Source organism: Polypterus senegalus, chromosome 4, assembly GCF_016835505.1.
Source record: "Polypterus senegalus isolate Bchr_013 chromosome 4, ASM1683550v1, whole genome shotgun sequence".
Classification (NCBI taxonomy): Eukaryota; Metazoa; Chordata; class Cladistia; order Polypteriformes; family Polypteridae; genus Polypterus; species Polypterus senegalus.
Genome location: NC_053157.1, coordinates 168,556,420 through 168,573,840, shown reverse-complemented (window position 1 = coordinate 168,573,840; position 17,421 = coordinate 168,556,420).

Here is a 17,421-nt window from a genome sequence, read left to right as displayed (position 1 = left end):
AGCCATCACTACAGACTACATGGGATAAATAACACGTACAAAGAATATCATTATTGGGTGGAATATTCCGTTAAAGCCTCTATTCTATTCCTTGTTTTTTTCTTAATTATAGAATAACTTTGAAATGAACTAAAATCTTGTTTTGTAAAGTTTCTAGGAGAGACATTTAAAGGACTGAAAATCAGAAGCTCAAACATAAGCATTTCTAATTTAAATCTATGTCACGCGCTTGAAAAATCACAGAAAGACCCTCTATGTTTAAAAATCCAAATCTTTCAGTAATTGTGAAAACGCTAAATGCAACACACAAAATTTGTATCTTATGAGTCTACTACTGTATATGAGAGGGTAGTTATTAAATTTTACTGCAGTCTGAAGAAGGACAAAGCAGTCAACGTGCCAACACTGAAGAGCAATGCAGTGCGGTTACACGCTCTTGACGAAGTGTCACTTCAGACTACCTTGAGCTGTCAGCATTATCTCCAGATTAATCTGTGATTTTTGTTACCTCATAAATCTCAATATCTTCACCCAAGCCACACAGTGCTACAAGAACAAATGAAATCAAAAGGGGCATCTGCCAACATCATTCAGAGCTTGGCAGCAGCTCTAATCAGTGAGAAGAAGACATGTACAAGTTACTTTAACCTTTTCTAGTTCTCTAGGGAAGCAACTGAGCAGGAGTGACAGGACTCTGTAAAGTAGTGGATGTGAACAGTTATGCATGTAACCTGCAGAGGGCAGAAATGCGTTTCAGAATTTTTACAAACCATAAATAACCTAAATTAGCCAAGGCTAATGCTACCAAAAAACAGGCTCACTTTCCTGCTCAATCCAAGAAAATCCTGACTATTATGCCATCTTTGGAGGAGATGGGATTTATATTGCATAATTTGTATTAACATATTAACATGAATACCACACCAAGTAATTTCAGGGTTGAAACTGAGTGATGCCTATCCCAGTAGTACTGGGAATCACCCGTACATGTGATGCCACCTCTTTGTAGGGCACACTCATACCCAAGGTCACTCATACTAGGATATTTTAGTGTCACAAATCGACCTTACCTGCAAGCCTCTGGGATGGGACAAGGAAGCAAAAGCACCAGGAGAAAAACCCACACAGACATTAGGAAAATATGCAGACTTCAAGCAGAGCACGCATTCATCATTTAATTGAAAGTAGGACTTATTCTAGAAAACATGAAAGTTCCAGCTCCATCCATAATCTGAATACTCGGACTGTTAAATGAAAATAGCAGACATATACAGCCCATTTCTTAATCCTCCATCAAAACATTCAGTACATGCAACCATTGCTGTCCATCTCCATGCTGTAGAAAAAAAATGGTCTGCCATGCTATCACTTAACAGTTATGCTATGCTATTCAGCAAATGTCCATGGAATCTCATGGCTAGAGGTACATTATCCCACAAGTTTGCTTAGTTAATGCAAGCATCTTTAAGGAAATCATTTAAACTGCATGTGTTCCAATTAAACAAGATGTAAGAAATTATAAAACTAATAATAATGATTCTAAACAAATGGATATGCAAACCAGATAGTAAACCATTCAGAAAACCCAGTCTGATTTCATTCACCCTAACCTTATTGGGGAGTTCATGCTCAGTAAAGCAGTGTTAGACATGTGAGCCCAGGGAGCATTTATAGGGCTCTATAAAGGCAGGAACAGCAGAACCAAAGATTATGGCGATGTAGTTGTTGACTTCTCCCTTTTTATCCATATACTGGCGGAAGATTGGAAGTTGGCATTTACTATCAAACCTGAGACTGCATACAGAAGTTCATCTAGAGAAGCACTTTCTCAATAGATTTAAAAAATTCGGACAGTGCATTTTTCTGTTGCCTTAATGGGGCTACCGGGAGGTCCCCAACCCTTTATTTTGTCATCTTGAGCTCTTACAGCAGTAATAAAATCAAAATACAGCAGTTTTCTAGCTCATTCTCCTAACTTGTGTTCATACTGATTCACACCATGTATCTGAATGTCATTATTAATGCACAGTGCCATTTAGTGAATGCATATCAAAATAGGATGCTAATACAGCACATTGCAGCATACAAAAAATGTATTTGTCTTTTCAAGCCATTACATACATACTCTAATAAAAAGAACAAATATGAACTCTTAAATTATGTATTCACTTTTTTATGGACCCTACAATATACTGTAGATGTATTAGAATATTGTTATATTGCTAAGCCTCCTCTTTGAACATTGGTGGTATTTTTAAAACTCCCTAGTTTCCTTTGGATCTTCCTGTGAAATATTTACATTGCAGAGGGGTAGGTTTGGTAGGTTTGATGTTTAGCTAATTGAAACAAAATGAAATGATCAGATTTACCATTTTGTATTTGTCCATTTCAGATCACCAGTACAAATTGTACAATCTCCTTTTAGTACAGATAATAGGTGCTCTGACAGCATAAGGGTGAAAGAAAAATGTTTAAAGGACCAGAAGAGAAGACGGGAACCAGAAAACAAGCAAACGTTCATAACAATGAAGACAATTAAACAGTACTGTCAAGCCAACAAAAAACAAATTGCAATGAAAAATAGGTAGATCAGAAGTTTGGTTTTTTTTTTAATGAAAACTGCTGGCTAAGTAAAAACACTTGATATTTGATGTTTTATATATACTAGGGGGCTCTGCCCCCTGCTTGCTTTGCTCACCAACCCCCGGGTTTGTTTTTCTGGAAATACAATTTAAAGAGATTGTTTTTTTCATAGGAATTGTTACATATACATTATGTTCACTTTTACTTTAAAATTTTAGTAAAAACAATATTTAGAATTAACTTTTTTAAAATATAATTTAAGGTCTTTCACTGTTAATGTTTTTGACACAGTAAATTCATCATTAGATACAGGGGTCTTCCCAGACTGTCTTAAGACTGCTGTAGTTAAACCCCTACTTAAGAAACATAATCTTGACCCCTCGGCTCTTGAAAACTTTAGACCCATCTCTAACCTGCCTTTCTTAAGTAAAGCTCTGGAGAAGGCAGTCATTAGGCAGTTAAATGACCACCTCAATAAACATGCTATTCTTGATAAATTTCAGTCGGGTTTTAGAACAAATCACAGCACAGAAACTGCACTCGTTAAAGTAGTAAATGATTTGCGGGTAAATGCAGACAGAGGCCATTTATCTGTTCTCATTCTCTTAGATCTGAGTGCTGCATTTGATACCATTGATCATAATATTCTTAGAAATCGCCTTAGTCAATGGGTAGGCCTCTCTGGCAGTGTCCTAAATTGGTTTGAATCCTACCTGGCAGGGAGAAAATTCTTTGTTAGTTGTTGTAATTACAACTCAAAGACACATGATATCCAATATGGTGTTCCACAAGGCTCTATCCTGGGTCCGCTGCTCTTCTCAATCTACATGCTTCCGTTAGGTCAGATTATCTCAGGGCACAACGTGAGCTACCACAGCTATGCTGATGACACATCAGCTGATAGATTCTCTTGATTCACTAACACAATGTCTGACTTGTATCTCAGAATGAATGAATAGTAACTTTCTCAAGTTAAATAAAGAGAAAACTGAAATCTTAGTGATTGGCAATAATGGATACAATGAGGCTATTAGAAATAAACTAGATACATTAGGATTAAAAGTCAAGACGGAGGTAAAAAGCTTAGGGGTAACTGCTGACTGTAATCTAAATTTTAAATTGCATATTAATCAGATCACTAGGACAGCATTTTTTCACTTAAGAAACATAAGTAAAGTTAGACCTCTTATATCACTGAAAGATGCTGAGAAATTAGTTCACGCGTTTGTTTTCAGTCGACTAGATTACTGTAACGCACTCCTCTCAGGACTACCCAAAAAAGACATAAATCGTTTGCAACGAGTGCAGAATGCAGCTGCTAGAATCCTATCTAGGAAAAGAAAATCCGAGCACATCTCTCCAGTTTTGATGTCACTACACTGGTTGCCTGTGTCATTCAGGATTGACTTTAAAATTCTGCTTATAGTTTATAAAGCCTTAAATAATCTCGCCCCATCTTATATATTGGAATGTCTGACACCTTATATTCCAAATCGTAATCTCAGATCCTCAAATGTGTCTCCTTAGAATTCCAAGAACAAAACTTAAAAGAAGTGGTGAGGCGGCCTTCTGCTGTTATGCACCTAAAATCTGGAATAGCCTGCCAATAGGAATTTGCCAGGCTAATACAGTAGAGCACTTTAAAACACTGCTGAAAACACATTACTTTAACATGGCCTTCTCATAACTTCACTGTAATTAAAATCCTGATACTCTGTATATCCAGCTCATTATAATAGCTATTCATGGTGGCTCTAAAATCTGTACTAACCCCTTCTCTCTCTTCTGTTTCCGTTTCCTGTGTCCTTTTGGTGTCTACTCAAAGCACTGTGATGTTCCAACAATGATGGATGGATTAAAAGCCAGAAGTCTGTTTGACCATCAACATCAAGTGACTCCGTGAGAACCCTAACTACAAAGAGGACTATTTCATTTATGTTAGGTAGAATGCCCAGACGGGACTGGGCGGTCTGGGGCCTGGAACCCATGCAGATTTTATTTTTTTCTCCAGCCGTCTGGAGTTTTTTTTTTTTTTCTGTCCACCCTGGCCATCAGACCTTACTCCTTTTCTATGTTAACTAATGTTGTCTTATTTTAATTTCTTATTTTGTCTTTTATTTTTTTTTTCTTCATTATGTAAAGCACTTTGAGCTACTTTTTGTATGAAAATGTGCTATATAAATAAATGTTGTTGTTGTAAATTTTCGTCTGCTATTATCTCTTTCTTTACCTCTGATTTGTTAATTTCTTGTGGTAGTCCAAATTGCTGCATCGTTAAATCTTCTGCTACTAACATTTCTTTGATGATCGAAAGAGCCGTTTGTTCATTTGACTTTTTGGATAATGGTCCTTTGAATGCTTCCCATAATTGTAAAGCATTAACTTCACCCGTTAAGTACACGAAGAAGTGTCTTAATTTGTCAGACATCATTACAGAAGTGGCATCAGACATCATTTCAAACATATAGTCACATGATTTAAATAATCCAGCTGCTCCAGCCGCTTCTTGAAAGGTACAGTACGTAGTTCCATCTATATTTAGAACATCTTAATACGACGTTGCTCCTTTTGATTCACATAAAAATTTTAAATGAAACTGTTCGCTATCATTTGGTGATACAATATTTAATCGATCAACACTTTTACAATTAATTTTTCTTGGATGCCACACTCTTTATGTTTCTGCCATGTGTAATGTTGAGGAATCTGCACATAAGTATATGCTTTTGCATTTACATCTGTTTTATTAAGTTTAAAATAAGCCAATAATTTTGTATTTCTATTTTTTGCTACCTCATAATCTTCTGCTTCTTCGCCCCCTTTAAATTGAATCATATTCTGACCTGTTAAATGAATCGTTAATAATTCAACAGAATGACTTTGACCATGCATTGGCAATTCCATTAAATGCCACCCGCTTTCCATTGCACTGACATACAGAGTATTTAAATATGCTTGAACTTCATCCTGAAACTGTTTTTTCGATAAAGTTACACGTACTCTATTGTGTCCTTTATGAATGTACTTGTAGATGTACTTAATACTCAAAACCGATGCACAATGCTCGACATTAATATCGTTTGAGCAAATACGGTTATATGGTACAATCATTGAAATATCAAGCATCACAATTTTATCATCTTTCTTTCCGTGATAAGTGTGTTGTTCGTGACGATTATCTCTTAATCATATCTGATGTTTGAACAAATGCTTTTGGAAATTTTTGTTAACACTTTTTTTTCTTTTGAGTCCCAACATGCTGAATCTTTTAAATGAGGTCAGTTATACATGTGTTTAATGACTTTGTACCATAATTCACGATAGGTGTCTCTTGTTTGGAATTTCAGCACAGACAAAGAGATCTACATCATCAATAAATGCATATGAGGAAAACCCCGTTTTTAAAATTTGATCATGTAAATGTATGCTCTAATTGACTGAACACCGTTTCGAATTCATTCAATAAAAATAAGACTTTCTGACAAAACAATCTACTTACAAAAGTACCCAGTGCTATTTTTCTGAAGAATCTGCAGATTTCTAGCCATTAGTTGATTGTCATTGTAATAAATAAATCAGGCTGACCGATAGTTCGGGATATTGCCATTGCATCATGATATAACTGTTGCAATGCTCTTGTACTACCTTGCTATGATGATGGTAATATTACTGCTTTACCTATTTTGAATTTGTCTGAACTATTGATATTTAAATTTTGAATGTGATCAATGAGACACTGCATATGTTCCATTCTAAGTTTTGCTTGATTCGATTTAATAAAGAAGGGACAATTAGCTTTGACTTTTAGATATGCATTAATATTGTAATGTTGCGATAGACATTGCAGATCTTTCTTCTTCGCTTAGTCGTTGCTTACTTTCCTTATTATCACAATTTGCACATAGATTATTATTTTTCTTTTTTGCATTTTTTGGGCATTCTTTTTTGTTTTTGAAGTTCTATCCAACAACTGAGAGTTTAGATGATCGTGATCTTGTTAGAAAATGTTTGTAAGTAGGGCGTGATTGCCACGGTCACTGTCTCACGGGACTTGCTTCCAAAGGATGTCAGTATGGCGTGACTTGACCGTGTCATTGGATGTGAAAATGTCTCTCTGAAGTGTCTCTGTCTCTCTTCAAAAGATCACGTCTCGTCCCAAGTTTTTTTTTTTTAATAATAGAGAAAAAAAAAAAGGCTTTAAATAATTCCAAATATTCCAGAGCAAGGATATTTAATTACAAATTCAGTTTGGCCAGATTTCCAAATCAAGAAATTTAGCTGGACCACACATTTTCAGAGGCCTGTAAGCAGCAGGTAATGAAAAATTTTAAACCAGCACAAATGAATGTATCATTGTTTCCCTTTTAAATTTGGTCACACTTGACAAATGCACATTAAAAAAAGCTACAGAATCTGGTGTAGTAGTAACTACAACTATGTAAACTATGATGGTTCACTTCTGATGCAGCTGTGTATGCATCCAGTAGCATACCAGGTAAGTGAAAATTTACAGTTATCATTCCTGGCTCCTTTTCTCCATCATTTGTCTCTGACAGAAGAAAAAATAAACCATGCTGACCATCTGGTAACTCTAGTTTAGGCACAGTCCATTCCTTTGGAGCTAAGCAATCTAGTTATTACTCAGGGAACTGTATGAGAAGAACAGTTGTGCCTTGATGTTCTCAGGGTTTTAACAGTCTAAATGCAAACTAGCTTCTGTATCCCTCTCATTCTGTGGTAAAATAAGTATCTTTAAGCATAATGATTATAAAATTACAACTCTTTCAAAATTATCTTGGTACTCCTGTGTCCAAATAACTCTCAAACCTGGACTACTGTATGTTGGAAGATGTTAATCAAAAATGTCCATGCAAATTGTAGTGCGCCATGTAGTGTGATTGTCACTATTTAAAAAATGTCACAAGCCTCCATTTAACTTTGAAAGGTGCTATTGCACATATAAATATCAAATATCCATGTCACTAACCATGTATTTATTGTCCAACATGGGATGACTCCACCAGATTTATGGAGATCACTTTAAGGGGGCATTTAAGGACAGTGTCATTGCACAGGAGATCAAATGCCCAATTCCTCTCTGCAGTAAGCAATTATCCAACCCAGAAGGAGACTCATGATCTCAACAAAGCTCCTTCCAGCTCTTCCTACTATCTGAGGATAAAACACCAGTGGATGTTCACTCTGTCATCTGCAGACCATACGAACACATCAAGGCTGTACTCATGTTGTCCTAAGGCTATTTTTTTCCCCATTCCCTGGCCTACATTGCTGTGAAATGGGGTTATTCCCACTCAGAGCACCAACTCTTTGTTGGTTTCATACGCCCTTTGTTTTCACTATGTTTAGAAAAAATAAAATTGATTATGTCGGTCAAAGGTTGACAAGAAGGTTTTCGTTATGTGGCAGAGCCTCTGGAGGAAAATGTTTAGTTATTTTTTTCTTTGTTCCAGGCACTTCAGCCCATGGGGTAAATAGTGTCATTCTTTTAATAAAGGTGTTAGGTTAAGAAAGGAGCAGATGTACATTTTAAAAGGAGACAACTAAGCTATTGTAAAACAGCATCAACTGGCAGACTGAGCCAATAAGGTGACATTTTGCAGGGATTACCTGAGGAGGATTGAACTAAGTTGATGGTAAATTAGACATTCAATCCAGGAGGCATCTATGGGTGAATTCAAACCATTTTATTAATGTTTTCAAGATGTCAAATAATAAAACATTTCAGTTATTGAAAGCTTATTCTTAAATGATTTGGATTGTTTGTTAGCTCTGTGATGAAAGGTTCGTGGCACCGTACATTTTCAAAGAACAGTATGACTCAGGCTCTGTGGGTACACCACGCTGACTGTTTAATTGGTCAGCTGTTCCACTCTGAATTGCAATTAGGTCAATGCACCCACAGGTGGCTAAATGAGAGCCTGGGCAGGAAACAAGCTAAAAAAGAAAACAACAGAGAAAAGAAGAATTTTTAAAGAACAGGGGAGAAAAGGGTAAAATCGCGGAGCTTGAGCCAACATAATCATGGGGAAGAAGGTGGCTGGTAACCCACCTTCATGATTGATGCTCCATGGGTAGATCATAGATCATCCCTTGCTGAGCGGCAGAAGCAGCGGGGGACAAAAGTGGAGCCCTTCTAGGGATCTAGTAGGCACCAGAAGGGCCCTTAAGGAAGATGGAGGGAATGGCTTGGAGTGTCATCACAGACGCTGAAAGAGGCAGTCGTAGTAAGAGCCAGAGGATGGGACAGCAGCTGCTGGCACCTCCACCAGCTGATTAGATCTCTAAGGTGAGCAAAGGAGACAAAAATTAGAAGGCACACTGGGAGGGAGGAATAGTAGTGAGAACGGAAAGGAAACCCAGTTTCTAGCCGGTTTTTAATGGAATACTTATGTGTTTTTATTGTGGATTTGAACTTTCACAGATGACACCGGTTGTTACAGATTATTTATTTAAGAAGACTTGCACCACACTATTTTATTTATTCAGTTCCGGTCAATTTGGGGAGCATGCACTGGTACAGTACATTGCCGTACTCACCACATGATGAAACAGCTCAGGATCCTGGTTGGCAACCCCAAAGACAGAAACGCAGTCTAGTTCCACCACCCCTGAAATGACCATCGATTTGCTGCAGCCAGGTATTACATGGGCATCCCCTTGGCCTGGTCCAGCCACTAGGGTCCTCAACAATGAGGATCCTGTGAGCCAGATCACCCTCAGTGAATTGTGCCACATGGCAGTAGTGCCGTGGATGACGCTCCCTCACAATGCAGGTAACCTGCCTCATTCGGGATATGCGATACGCCATCAAACCTACGGTACCCAAGGATTTTCTGAAGAGACACAGTATAGAAGGAGTCCAGTCCTTGTCACAGGTCACTGGATAGTGTCTATGTTTTGCAACCATATAGCAAAACAGGAAACACCTGGGGCCTCACATATAAATGGTGCGTATGCACAAAAATGTTGCGCATGCCTGTTTCCATGCTCACATCGCTATGGTTAAACACTAAACTTGGAGTAAAACCACACACATTCTCACACCAGCTCAATCCATTGAGTACACAAGTTTTTGACTCAGATTTGCAAACTGGCGGCACCCAGCGTCAGAGCAGTGCTACTGTTCCTGCGCCACCATGCCCCCATGTTTTATACATGCTTTAATTTCCATCATCATGAAAATGATATCAAGTATATATCTTAGTATTTAAATTGTTCAGAGACCTGTAATATGAATGTAATGAATTCTGTATCCTGTCGGTGTAATGCTTTTGCCATTGTCTTTTCACAAAATGCAGAACTTAAGGGGCTATTTATATTGATTTGCATATTCAAAGAGGGAGAAGTCGGGGTGTGGTGGCAGGTGCGTGCGTGTGTGTTACATTTCACATTGACCGGGATTTATGTTGTGGAAGAACGTGGAAGTTGTCATACGCACAGATTTATGAATCTGAATTTTTTTTTTTTTTGTGCATACGCACATTTCTATTTTTGTCCATACATCATGTTTTAGTGTGAATTCTACGCATAGCATTATACATGAGGCCCTAGGACTCTAAAGAATTGGACCTTCGTCCTTTTGCAAAGATATCGGAAGCATCACACACTCCTTTTCAGCAACGTCATGCTTGCTCGTGTTCTCCCACTCTGTCTATCGACTTCATAGGAAGAGTCATCAGAGACATGAAGGTCACTGCTGAGGTAAGTAAATCTTGACCAGGTCGACGTTCTCTCTGCAGTCAGACACACTACTGATGGCTGTGCCCAAGAGGTCATTAAAGGCTTGGATCTTGGTTTTTATCTAGGACACTCACAAGCCCAGACACTCAGACTCCTCACTCAGTATCTCAAAAGCCCTGATCGGAGCCTCTATTGGCTCAGAGAAGATAACAGCATCGTCGGCAAAGATCAGTGAATCTTTCTTTACTAACAGATGCTCCACAGCCGCTGGAGCCCAGAACCCTGCCCAGCATCCAATCCTTGTGGGCAGCCATCAACCACCGAGGGAAGTTGTGAATAAAATGTCTCCCTCACAGAGAAATCACTTACTGCAGTCTGAGCATACACTAAGGCAACGGAAGAGGCACCCAGAGAGTGCCTTAATCTGAGTCTCATAATATGACTTGTTGAAAGGAGTGACATCAGACACCATCAGAAGAAGCCAAACTGCCACAGCATCAGCTACTCCCTTAGTATGACAGCCATTAGAACAACCTGACCAATAAAAGGTGTACCCAGCAAGTTTTAAATTGGTAAGTTGCTCTGGGGAAAATTTGTGTAGTTTGATATTGGCCTAACACCTTTACACTGGTTAAACAGTAGGTGGCATAATTAACTAGGTTTGTGTTGTTACAAACTGAACAAGGAACATTTCACCTCTTAGACAGATCTAGACAGATCATTTATAACATACAAAATTTTGATGGCAAAAAATAAATGAATAAATAAAATAAAACCATTAAAATGTGTTAAAGAAAATAGCCTCTTTATGTAATAATTAGTTTAATTTGCACTAGTGATACCACATTTGGCATAAGGTGCACAGACCTGATTACTATGCTACAAAAAAGACAGCAACATTTGAAACTGTGCAGAGGATTACAACCAAGTGCATCCCAGGACTTAAGGACATGTCATACCCTTACACACTCAGAGAATTAAACCTATTTAGTCTCGAGCAGAGCAGACTGTGTGGGGACCTAATCCAGGTATTTAAACTTCTCTAAGGCACTAATAAAGGAGATCCAGCAGAATTCTTTTAATTAAAAAGTTAATCTCATACTTGAGGACACTATAGGACAGACTGATGGTATCCATATTTGCAATGGCTAGAACACAAGTCCTGGCCTAAGCTGCTACCAGACTCTCATATTGCCAGCATAAAAATGTCTTAGTTTTAATGATGAGGCCCCCCTTTGGAATACAGTTTCTGTGCCTTTTTTGATAAAGTCATCAATTACAGACCAAGAAACGCCCATAGACAATTCTCAGAGGCACCATAACTCAAGGATGAGTAACATTAACGGACAGAACTTTGCACCAATTATCAACCAAAAGGAAAGGTTTATGTTCAAAGAACCCAATGATAAGACCTCTATTGCCTCCTTTAAAAACCTTACACACACCCTAATTCATTCATTAGCTCACTGCTCAACCTTACTGTACAGTAGATGCCCCAGTTGTAGCAATCCTTGCTGCTGTCAAGTGTAACCAGGGGTTGGACTGAAAAAATGGAAGACCATATGTAACATGAGTTGGTCAAGGGGTGCCATTAGTCCAAACTTTGCTAAGATAGCAAGTGCCTGAGCAGAGGAAGACCATATATGTAAAAGCCACACATATGCCTTGCTAACAATGGGGGTTGACTGATCACCAGCTGACCCAGCAGGTGTAACTTTGTTACTAACCAAAGACACCTGTGCAAAAACTTCAAGGAGAAATTATAGTACCATCCACAACCATGAGGTGAGACCAAGGCAAAAAAAGAAAACAAGCTCCTGAAAAAGGTAGAAAGCTGAAGGTTCTTCCCTGTATCTGGAGAAAGCCAACCAGGACAGAGACAAAGTATTGCTGACACTGAACCATAGGGGCACCTGCTTTGATTCTAAGAACTATTAATTGTAATTTAAAAGATAGGACAATGCCAGCTAATGTATGCTGGTATTGGTGTCACTGTAACCGAAAGGTAATAACCTTGTGATGGATAACATCTACCTCTTATGATTTTCTCATCCTAAATCCAGTAAGAAAGTGCAGAGCAGCATCTCACACGCATTCACTCACACGCAAAGAGCTAATGCAGACTAGCTGTGTGCAAAGGACTGCCACAGCATCGGGGATGGGAAGCTTAATAATTAGCTAAAGAACTTATCCATCTAACACATGAATCACAAGATCAGAATTCATAAGTCACATGCCTTTTTCTATAGGAGAGAAAGTTCAACTAAGCTTTCCAAATTTCATGCATTGTGTTCTTTGTTATTATATAAGTATCTAAATAAAAGCGAAAGACATCTGTATATTTATACTTGCATATATCCATCTTAAATTATCCATATGTTATAAATAAATTGTATTAATTTGTTTGTTGTAATAAGCATGTCTGGGTTATTTGTGAAAATAAGTTTATGACCATGCCACGTCTTACCACAAGTGAGATATAGTGTTAATGTAAACTTTCGCTGATTTGAGCACATCTTTAATAAATTGTACAGATTTCTTCATATTTCAGGCAACATAAACAGAAAGTAAAACAAAAATTTAACATGCTGTCCCTTGGGGGGTTCTTGTTGATTGTTTTAATTATCAGCATTGCCAATTAACAGAGTGATCATACACCCCTTCTTAGAACACTACTAGAAATTATGGGAAAGTGCATTTAGGATTGAAGCCAAGAAGCAATCATTTACTCAAAAAGTTGTGGGTATCAGGAACAAACTATCAAATGTTATAGTTGAAGCAGAAACCTTGACAACTTTCTATATAAAAAAAAAAACAAAAAAAACCTGGTTGATATTTTGGGACATTTTAGCAATTAACTAAACAAACAAGATTAATGGGCTGAATGGTCTCCTTTTATTTGTCAAATTTCTTAGTCACTTTTTTGGGTGGAGTTACATATTCTCCCTATTTCCGCTCTCACATCCCAAGCTCATGAATTACAGTACGTTGATTAGCATTTCTATACTGTATGTACTCAATGTGAGTGATCTCGAAGGGTCTGAATATGCCTTGTGATGGATTGGTATTTCAAGCCACATTTTGCTCTAATTTTGCTCCTGAGAAAATATTTTCAGTAAATGGAAAGACTGCATGATGGTATTTATGATGGGGTGGCACAGAGATGCTGGTCATAAGTCCTTGATATTCTGATTTCTTCCTGTATCTTAAAAGTAAGTTTGGTTTGACCAATCAGTGCCTCTAAACTGGTTCTTTGTAAATAAGTGAATGTTTGAGTGAACAAGGTAGTTAGTGTACGATTGTTCTACACTGAGCTGCCATCCTGACCAGGGTTAGTACCTCTCTTAAGGTATCTTCTGGATTTCTGTGAGCCTGTAAAAGTAGAAGCAGGTATTCAGAACAGAGAGATGTATGGATGGATACTTCTAGTGAGCAATGATAGTATAAAACACAGGGCAGCTAAAGGAACAAATTATAATTGAAGGAAGAAAATCTAAAGGTTGACTGACCATTCTCAACTGGCCTAACTGGGTAGTGTTGGTGTGTATGCGAGTGACCCCCAAACCCTCGAGAACGTGAATTGGATTAAGTGGTTCAAGAATGTTATATGTTAAATTGTTATTAAATATACACTTTACACTCTCTCTGAAAGAAAAGTTTATAAAGACAAGAAAATACATAATTCTGTATTTCTGAATGAAAAAAAGCTGTAACATCTAATTAACTCTGCAAAAAACTCAGATCTACATGGTATCACAATTACACCCAAATGTTCTGGCTGGCTTCTTGAAACTTTCACAGGTCAAGAAAAATGTTGTTTTTAATAAGTAAAAATGATCAATGTGCATCATGGCTCAATCATTCCATATGAAATTAAAACAACACATGTTCAATGGATGTTTGTTTTCATAATTTCAGTTTATAGTGGAAACTTGAAGTTTTTGCCTTAAATGTTTGTGACACCTTTGTGGAGATTACCTGATCAACAATACGAAGGCCTGAGGTGGGCTGGCACCCTGCCTGGGGTTTGTTTCCTGTCTTGTGCCCTGTGTTAGCTGGGATTGGCTCCAGCAGACTCCCGTGACCCTGTATTAGCATATAGCAGGTTAGATAATGGATGGATGGATGGACAATCCGAAGACATATATGAACAGGAATGAATATATAGGAAGGTGTTAGAGAATAAAACTTTTTTAGAAGAGATAAAAGAAAACACAAATTCTGACAGCAACATTAAAGTAGTGAAAAACTGATAAATATACATGTTTTCATTATTGTTGTTTGTATTTTTAATGCTGCGGAAGATTTTATATATATTGCTAGTATTATTCTATAGCAGTATTCCATGTATTACATTTATTACAAGTTATATATAACAGCTATTACAGGGTGGGCACAGTAGTGCAGCACTTATCACAGATGACGTTCTCCTCGAGTCTAAATGGGTTTTCCTCCAAGTGCTCCTGATCACCTTCAGAGACATGCAGGTTGGGCAATGTGGATGCAGGAATGGGTCCTGCCAAGTACTGGTGCCCTGTTCAGTGCAGTTTCTTGCATTCTGCCAAATGCTGCCATGACTCTGAACTTCATTAAACAAGCTTGACACATTTTTTTTTTAATTATTGCATATATTAAGTACATAGACACAGATATATACACACATATATGTACATAGAATAATAACAAGCCATATCATTTTTCATATATGGTTTGTAATTATTCTCTGTACAGTATGTTGGGTATTAGTAGGAATTATGAGCATTTAATTAGTTTTATATCTTGTCTAAGTGTTCTACAGTAGGTATGCCACACTATAGTGTACTACCTAATACCTTGTAATGAATATACAGTACACAAAATAATGGGTATAATATTTATTATATGTTTTATATGTATTGTATTTATTATAGGTACAACATATTGGCTTGCTTTATTAGGGGAAAAAAATCCATTGTGTTTGCAACTTATACCAATAAAGCACCTAGATAACAAATTTCCAGGGCACCATTACAGCCAATGAAGCATACTGCGCCCAGCGGCTGTTTACTTACCCTGAGCACTTGGAGGGGCTTTCCAGCTACTGTTGTGGATTGCTCTTTTTGCCAAGTTCATTCCCTGTCATGTATCAACCCACTGCTTTTTCAGCCCTTGGCAAACCTTTGTCAGGCGGACAACCTGTCACAATGTGAGCATTTAAACTGGTAAATTACCAGTTTACTGCTCCTTTACAGTCAAGGCAAACAAAAGAAGCTGATTTCGCAAATGCCACCGCTAAGAAATATCATATCATAGCAGATGGCATTTTGTTTGCATGGGGGGGTCGCAGCGGTACAGATGACTGGACATGTCCCAACAAAGGAAAGCTGTTATATGAGGAAAACACTAGGGACCTTCTTCATGGTGGTGCATGCTCAGCCTCCCCCTCGTTAAACAGACGATGAGCTGGCCAGCATTTCATCCTTTTGGCTACAGCTGCAGCAGTCAGCCACTTCCAGTTTCTCATTTACACTTAATCACACCCTGGTGATTTTGTCTGTTCACACTCTTTAATTATGTTACAGAGAACCTTGCTGTCAGCATTTTACCCAGGCAGGCTTCTCTAGCCTGCACCTAATGAGCAGCCTTTTCCTTTCAGCTGCAGTCATTCTGACACATCGTTTTCAGCTTTGCTGCAGACCTCAAATGCTTGGCAGCCTACCTGTGGCGGGTATCAGTCGGAGAGCCCATCTCCCTGCATGTGCTACTCTTTCTATTTACACATAGCATTGAGCCTGGCAGACAGCTCCAAGCTCTTAACAGCTAAAGTGTGTACTGCTGCTACCTATGAGGCTGCATTTTGGGTAGCACGCATTTACAACAGCAGAACAACACAAAGGTATGGTTTAATTTCATATGAAATGCAACACTGATGATGATAAGAGATGCAAAATCAAATAAAGATGGATACAAAATATTCAATAGTCAAACATAACTGTTTGCATTATTATAATCTCATCTGTATGAAGCACCATGCCAACAATTTGCATTCTAAACGGTGCTTTATAAAACAAAAGAGTTTAAATTCAAACAACCAGAATGCATATACTGTAGCTTATCGCACTTTTTTTTGATAGTCAATTATTGCTAAAGGGTTTATCGTGTACTAACTACATGCATCTGTTTTAAAAATCTTTTCATAATGCAACAGCATTTTTGGGTAGCGTTAACTCAACATTAAAGATTTCCAGCTTACTTGTGATCCCCTTCATTGAATCTTCAGAAATACAGTATGTTCCACATGAAGTACTCTTCTGTTGATGACTAGAAGCTTCCGTGCTCTTGAATAAATATAACTGGCTGTGTTGTGTCACAACATAGTCGGGAAACAAATGTTCATATACAGCCGTCCCACCTTTTAAACATAAGGGCATTAGGGCTTACAATGCAATATAAGCAAAAAACAGAAACTAGGGTAAGCATCTCCATATTCCTAACATCAGTTAGTAGTCTACTGTATTGTGATGAATCCATTTTCTGTCTAAATATACAGTTACAAAAGAAAGTTGAACAAAAGCACTATTATTACAATTTAAGTTATGAACCAATGCAATGGCAGAAATCCTTTTGTAACTGTTGTGTACGAGGTGTGCACTTTACCTAATGTGTAACTATTTACTTATGCAGGCACCGATTTAATGAGAACTTGTGGACTTTGCAAGAGATAGTATTAGAAATAACAGATGAGGTTTTCCTCCACAGAAAGGAAGTTGCCAGATGAAAAGGTCCTTGACCCAGAAGACATTCCACACATCATCCCACTTCTGCTAGTCTACAGGAGAACACCAGCGGACCCTAAGCCTGCTGCCTCATGACCGCATGACAACTCATCTGTGTAGACTCCTAGACAACTTCTCTGATGCTAAACCAAAGTTAACCCGTTAGTTACGAACCGTTAAATAGGGATATTCAAACTTCTCTGTGCTCTTAATTTATAGAAAAAAATTTTAAAAAATACCCACAGAGTGCACTTTGTGACAGTGTTGAAAAGGCAGTGATTGGCCAAATTCTTCACAATTAGACAATGCTTGGCTTGAAAGTCTTTTATAAAGTTTAATGACTGACAAAAGATATTATTTCTATTTTCTATCATTACTACCT